We start from the raw sequence: 8,001 nt of genomic DNA on the forward strand, positions 1-8,001 counted from the left end.
ACTCAGAAATCCATTATATAATTGCATGTCCAAGAAATCAACATTTGTAGCCATTCTAATGAACTAAAAAGATAAATGACATGCTAGAACTTATGACCTACTAGATGGCCTAAATATTCAACAGTGGCAATCACAACGTAACTAGTTTAAAATTTCAAACATCACCTCCCATCTCAACATTTATGGCATATTACTCTTGGAAGTTATCATGTCAAAAACCTCATACCCATGACAAATGGTGCACAAGTTCAATGCTCTTGTTGTATAGATTTTAAATGGCCATCATCTCTTCTAATTTTGTTTTGGCTGGGTGCTCAGTTACATAACAGGTTATGAGTAAATTTGATCAGTCAATACAACGTGGTTATCACCTCTCTTTTTTTCTTCTTTTTTTTTTTTTAAAATTGATCACTTAATTATGGTGGATTACTTGTCGGTTCAGTCTATGCATTAGACAGAAGTCATAGAACACTAAGCTAACAATTGGGGCAAGGCAAAAACGCTGTATCTAACTATTTAAGAGTTAGTGTGTGTTTGGATTAGAATGAAAAATTAAAATTATTTCACTATTTAGTTTATTTTTGTTACTATTCATGGGACCCACACTGCACTTTTTGGCATTATTCATGGGTTCCATTGTATTATTTCAACTAACTTTACCTTTATTTACAATACTTTTAGTAATAATTTTTTAGTTTCAGCAAAATAAGTGATATCCAAACACACAATTTCATTTTCTACTTTTGTTTTCACATGTGGGGTTTTTATCAAATAGCTAGAGGGCACCATATATATAAATTAGGGAAAAATGTCCACACATCCCCTAAACTTTGAAGTAGTGGCCAATACACCTCTTAAACTTTTTTATTGGCCAATTTATTCCATAAACTTTACCCACCTGTCAAATCAGTACCCCAATTAATTTACCATTAAAAAACTAACGGAATGGTCTCGTGAGACGCATGAGCTTTAAAAAACAAACTGTGCTCTTTTCTTTCTTTTTTTTCTTTTTTTTGACTGAAGAAGGTAGTGCCCTTTTCATTTGAAACACTATGGATTGATGAAAGGAAAAGAAACTTAGGTCTGACCGGAGAGGGGAGAGAGAGAGAGAGACAGCCACCGCGGCACGTGATCCCATCATCTCGCCACCCGTGTCCCGACAACGCCTAATGGTTCTACCGCGCTGTCTAATAGCCACCGCTTGGTTTGTTTGTTTTTTCTTCTTCTTCTTTCTATTTTTCTTTCTAATCCAAGTATTTTTATTATTCAAATCCACAAAAAGCTCTCTGTTTTGCTAATCTCCTTGTATGAATTTCTATTGGAATTTCTTAGTTTGGTCTAATTTTTGGGGTTGGGTCTTGTGAGCTTGTTTGTTTCATAGAAAATGAAATTTACAAATGAAACGAACATTATAAATTTGGAGTTGTAATTACAGTATACATATTAGGTGAATGAATGATATTCTTTATATTGTTTTGCAATTGATGTTTATGTCGCTAGTGCTATAGTGAACATGTATTGCATTATTGCTTTTGAGTTTGCTATACAACTGTTTGATGAAATGCTTGAGAGAAATATGGCTACTGCTCTAATATATCAGCTGTATTGATTCTGCTCTCTAGTGGAAGATTGCGTTTTGAAGTTACTTTTATTGGTTCAAAAGTAAGGAATTGAAGAAGAAAATTTGGAAAAGAAGTGATTATAATACATTGTTGTTTGATCGTATTTTGTGATACTATACATAATGATAGCCACCTTGTCAAAGCTACATATTTGAATTTAGTGCACAAAATCGTTTCAAGCTTCTAGGCTCTTCTAGCATAACAATTGCAAGCACAACCTCTTGTTGCAAGATACACGAAGGACACACATACTCAATCCCAAGCCTTCATTGATAGCACAACCTAGACCATGATGGACCAATACCACTCAGTTCATCAGTGAGCATCTTGTTGAGTGCATAAAGGTCTCATACCACTCATTTCATTAACCTAGATATGGGGTGTGTCTGAAGCATAGATCTTTTTGATCACTGAGTGACATGTTATTGGTGAGATTTTATTTCATATGCATTCTGATCCAGAGTATTACATATTTTTGTTTTTTTTTTTTTTTTTTGAATCCTTTGGTGCAAGCACTGGGTGCGAGGTGTTTATTTGTTTGTATTAGCCATTTACAATGAATTATATTCTCCATATTGTTTCATTCAAATAAGTACACTTGTAAAAATCTCTAGCTTTGAGGGAATAGTTTATGGATAGGGAGTTTTGTGTATTTTTACCCCCTGTTTTCTATATTGTTTTTCTTCCTTTTCTTTTTCCAACTCTTACTATTAATCTTCTTGTTAATTTTGTGTTACAGCCATGGATGAATGTCCACTGTCACTCCCTGCAAATTCACCTTCTGTACCAAATGTACCAGCCCTTCAATCCCAATGTGATTCTATTGAGTTGGAATGGTGAAGGAGATTCAGACCTTGGTGATAAGTTGAGGATTGTAGAAGGGTTTTCTAATGATGAAGGAATTCAAGGTCTAGATTCCCTGAATTTAACCAGTTTATCCAACACACTAACGTGAAGAATGTACATCTAACAAAGGGACTCGTATTTGCATCACATGCAGTCTTCAAGGAGGCACTAAAGGAGTGGTGTAGTAGAAAAGTGTAATTATTGATTCGTTTGGTGTTATTTTTGTGAAACAATATACCATTTGTAAAAACTTACTGATATTTCAATTCATGGCAAATTGGAAAATGTTCATTTTTTTGGTTGGGACTTTCTTCACTTATTGGGAGACAGACATCTTTTAGTGTTTATTGCATTTTTAAGCTTAATATATGAATCAAAGCGATGGAATAAGGTGACATTGTTAGTGTTAGCTAAGGAGAATGATTTGATCCCCAATTTATATACCTGGTAGTGACTTAATGCAAACCACAATGACTTACACAAGTCATATATTGGCCTCTTCTTGATAGGAGAAATTTCCACTATTTCCTTGATAATTTTTTTAAAAAATATTTCTCATGAGCATAACAAAGAATATGCATCGATACATTAGTATTTCAAGCTATAAGCTTTTTCAGGAACCCATATATTAATGGAATGTCATTAATTGCATAAGTTGTACATTACATAATTGTGAACATTTTTATATTAAATTACATCACAAACCCTTCTTTTGGCAGCCTCTACATTAAAGCTTTCTTGAAGTTCACTTGAAGAAATACCAAGGATTTTGCATCATTCAGTTTTTATTTGTTGGCATAAATATAAATAGAAAACCGTGACCATATGTGTGCCATAAAAAATGGATTTGAAATAAGCTAGGATGCATGATGTCCATACTAAAACCCAATATTACGAACAAATTTCAAATAACAATAGAACTAAACTCTACAAGATACATCTATTGTTAAAGTAAACATGTAAGAAGTACAAAGTACAAGCTTAATTTAAGCATCTGCGAATAAGAATATTTACAACTGGAGAAAGCACTGGTATCCAATTTTTCACTGAAAGAACTTTGTTTGTTGAGAAACCGTCTGAATGATCCTTCTCTTGCTAGACCTTCAAGCATAGTTCTGGTTTTACTTGCCCTAAATATCTTATCTTTGGACAGAATTCCACCAATCAATTACCTGTCACAATCCTTGCATTCAATTAGAAAACCTCAATTTCACCAATACCACTGTCAAAGTGAGCTAATTTTGATGAAATACATGCAGATGACCTTTTTATTTTAAGTACAAATATCAAATTTGTCCAACATGATACTTGCACAATATAAGCAAGAACCAACAAAGATTACTCACTTAACACATTTTTATTAAAAAAACCAAGAAGGAGATTTCTCCATAGTATTGTCAATCTTTGCTATTGCTTAAAAATTCATTATAGTTTTATCACTCAATACAATTTGAGTTGAAACCCCAGCAACAACTTTTTCATACACCACTTAAACTACCTGCAATTCTATATAAGACACAAGATTACTCACTACAATTACTTATTTGTTGCAAATCCCCAAGTAGCAATTCTTAGCAATGAAACTTATAATCCCTTCACTTACCAGAAGCACATGATGGATTTTCCCATGCGGGAAAAATGCCATTTCTAGTTTCTACTCAAAAATCAACACACAAAGGGCCAAACTTTCACAGACCAACAAATTGAAGGACTGTTGAAAGATGAAACTATTGAAATATTTCATCAATAGAAAGACGAAGCAAACCATAAACCAATAGGATCATAGCATCAAATATTGTCCATTGTAAAATTTTTGACACGCGAACAGACTCAAGGGTTGATGAAATTATCATTTTCTTCTTCTTTGGAAATCAAACTAACAGAATCACTTCACCTGAACCACTAAGAAGAAGAAAATTTGACAAAAGAATCACCTCACTTGATATGTATACGGTAATTTCAAGTCTCAAATTTAATGTTTGTTTCATTTATTTCCATTAACTTCTATGAAACAAGCACACAAAAACCCCAACCCAAAAATTAAATCAAACCAATAAATTCCAACTGAAAAACCGAGAGTACTTGAAAATTTGAAATAATAATACTTGCATTGGAAAGAAAGAAAGAAAAAATACCAGGGGCGAGAGGTTGTGATAGTGGTGGGACCACGAGGGCAAGTAGGACGAGGACGGTGAGACAACAGCCAGATAAAGAACTCAACGTCGTGCCGTGGTGGCTCTAATTCTACCGTTTCTCTCTCTCTTCTCTCCGCCGCCGGTTAGACCTAGGTTGTTCTTCTTTCTCCGTTGGTTTTTATTTATTTATTTTTTTATGGTAATCCTTTGGGTTTCAATTTCATAGGATGAGTTTATATTTTAAAGTTACACGTGACTATTCTGTTATCACATTAATAGTAGACTAATGGAAGTATTAATTTGACAGTTATGTAAAGTTTAAGGAGTAAATTGGCTAATATAAAAGTTAAGGGGGTGCCTTGGCCACTAGTCTAAAGTTCAGGGGTGTATGCGCATTTTTCCCTATAAATAAGATAAAGAGGGAAGAAAAAAAAAATATAAAATAAAAAAACACATATATCTAAGAGTTTCTTGTACTAATTTTTCATTATGGACTTTTATCAAATAGCTAGATGGCACTAACATATAAACTAGATAGATAAAAAAACATAACACGAAGTACTAGATAGAGAGAAAATACAAGAAGAAAATGATTTTAAAGCCTTTGTAGCATACCTTGATGAGTCATGCTTAGTTGCAATGATAGTGTTTGGACAACCACCTCAACTAGTCCGACAAAGCAAGTAATGAGATGATTTGTGATGAGAATGATTTGTATTTGTGAAACTTTAGTTCAATACGATCAAAATTAGAAGATGCCGCTAAGAAGAATTTGTATTGTGAGAAGGTAGAGAGGAGTTACGGGGTCTCTGGAAAAAATGGGTTTAGAAGAAAGGATGGTAGGTAGGAGAATTTAGAAGAGCGACACATTTTTTGTATAGTACAAGTCTTATAAGTTATAACTTTAAGAGAGCACATAGAGATTTGGTAGTACAATACTCTGTAATCTGCTACACATATCTCATGCATGATTAATTAATTATTAACTATTTCTCTATTAATATATTGATTAGGAGCTTACCATCTTGTGGTGGCTTGGCGTGATAGGAGTCCTCGTATCGCGTCACATGATATTTGGCAAGAGTTGAGTGATTCGAACATTAGTGCTTCAACAAATGTGTTGTGCCTACAATGATAGCCTATCAAGGATAAACAAATATATTTAGCGAGATTAAGCAATATTATATAAGATGTGTAGTAATAATATATAAAGAGAGTAAGATATATAAAAATTTATCTTGGTTGCAAGTACCATGTATTTCTCTCTTCGCGGAAATAAACGTGACGCACATGCAAAAAGTTCAAGTCCGAAAGATTTACATTAGCAAGTGTGAAAGGGCAGCAACCATGAAATCTTGCAAAAATAGCAGTTTGTGGGTCTTAGAGCATTTTCAGCAATTTCTCCAAATTTTTGTACTATTTAAAAAATGAACAGTGACTTTTACCTTTTGCTCACTTATTTTTTCAAACACATTTTCCAATAGATTCTCTATCTTTTTTTTCTATCCCATTAAAATATTATTTCTTCATTATTTCTTTATTATTTTTTTAATCTTCCTTCATTCATTCATAATGGTTATATTTTTCAAATTCTCAACATCTATATTTTTTAATCTTCCAACGATAATATTTTTAAATTTTCCAATAATGTTTTTTTTAACAAATATCATTGAGCACTTATTACAACGATAAAGTGAGTTGTAAGATTAATTTAATTTTATTAAGAAGTGTTATGTCAACAATATTTTTTCAATATTTTCACAAAAAAATTATATGTGATAAATTGTTACTAGTTTTAATTTGAATCTATTACTGAAATTTTTTTTTACTTGCCAATATTAGCTAATAACAATTTTTCACTTAAAATTTATTGTGAAAATATTATGGTAGCATTTCTCAATTTTGATTTCTTATTTCTTTATTTTATTTTTCCTTTTTCTCTTTATTTTTTTTCATCCATACGTCTCTTCTTTCTTTTTTTTTTTTTTTTTTTTTTTTTTGTCTTGTTCTTTCTCCTCCGCACACATATACCCACTCCTCTCTTTATGTTCACTTTTTTCACTTATTTTTTTGTTTTTCTACCTCACTCCAGAACACCCAGCTCTTTCTCTCTTTCTCGTCTCGCTATCTTCACTTTTGTTCTTGTTTTTCTACTTCTTTTACTCCTGACAGTACATAGTTAATTTCTCACCACATACCTCTTGCGTAATTTTACAACTCGACGGACCATCACAGACAAAAGTTCATAATATGAAAAATCTCATTTGAGAGAGGGAGCGAGAGCCAGTGGAGAAAAAAAACCAGATGGGTCTCTCTTTTTTTTCTTTTTATTGTTCTGATTTCATTTGGTTTATGAGAAAAAATTGTTTTCATGTTTGGATTGTGTTCTGCATTTTTTAGCCGTTGAGATAAAGAAGATAGAGAGCGTGAGGAAGAAAGAGAAAGTAAGGAAAGAGGAAAAAATCTTTTTTTTATTCAACCAAATGATTATTTTAAGTGAGAAATATTGTTTGAAGTTGCCACAATTTTCTCTATATCAAGAGAATTACTGTAACAACTTCAAAAAAAAATTAAAAAAGTTTTGTTTTTAGAGAATCAATTGGAGCTGATTTTCTGGGTTTGCTCTCAAAAAAATGACTTCAGCTACTTTATTGAAGATGCTCTTAGCAGTGTCTTGTGGTCCTACTGCCCATTTGGATGGGCTTTGGCACTGAGCATTCGTAGGGCTTGTCTTAGGCTTGTCGCAGATACAGAATAAGCCCAAGTTCATCGGCCTCGCTAGCTGGTTCCCTGGGATTTAATTTTGGCTATCACATTCTTGTGCACTTCGACTAACACGTGACAACGTCAATGGCTTTCCATGGGCCGGTTTTCTGGAACCATTTTACCCACTGGGCGGAATATGTATGTGCTCACACCGTTTCCCCTAATTACTCCATGGTGGAGTGTTCTTTTAACTAGTAAAATTTATGGGCCTTAGGGGTTAATTTGTCAGCCCGAACAAAACAGTTTCCCCTAATTACTCTCAAGGCTAATGGGCTGGAGTGATGGGCTTATTAAGCTAACAAATCGGTGATTCCATTTTTCATAGCCATACAATATATTAAAAGTTTAGAGCTAGATAGCTTTCGGATTTTAATGGTTATTCAAAGTACTTTATTAATATCATTCGATACTAGGTGTTTTTAGGCACTTTCTTTCCTTCTTTTTTTTTAAAAAATTATTTATAAATTTATTTTGCGAATGAAAATTGAAAACTAGTAAAAAAAATAAGAAATAATTGAAGGCAGTTGTATCACCGTATGGCTTGAGAATACATATTTGAATAACATTTCAAATTTTTACAACATCCATGCTATAAATACGTACAAAGTATCTAGATCAATAGGTTATTTTTT

General features: G+C 32.8%; 2 long non-coding RNA genes across 2 annotated transcripts; one reads left to right on the forward strand and one right to left on the reverse strand.

Moving 5' to 3' along the window:
- The first annotated feature begins 1,788 nt into the window (after window positions 1-1,788).
- On the forward strand, window positions 1,789-2,753 carry LOC115963431. Its single transcript, XR_004085828.1, has 2 exons — window positions 1,789-2,050; window positions 2,362-2,753. It is a non-coding gene; the product is annotated as an uncharacterized LOC115963431 (long non-coding RNA).
- A 617-nt stretch (window positions 2,754-3,370) lies between these two features.
- On the reverse strand, window positions 3,371-4,793 carry LOC115963433. Its single transcript, XR_004085832.1, has 2 exons — window positions 4,604-4,793; window positions 3,371-3,640 (listed from the first exon to the last, which is right to left on the reverse strand). It is a non-coding gene; the product is annotated as an uncharacterized LOC115963433 (long non-coding RNA).
- Window positions 4,794-8,001: the final 3,208 nt, after the last annotated feature.

The sequence above is a fragment of the Quercus lobata genome, chromosome 10 (assembly GCF_001633185.2).
Source record: "Quercus lobata isolate SW786 chromosome 10, ValleyOak3.0 Primary Assembly, whole genome shotgun sequence".
In the NCBI taxonomy this organism is placed as follows: Eukaryota; Viridiplantae; Streptophyta; class Magnoliopsida; order Fagales; family Fagaceae; genus Quercus; species Quercus lobata.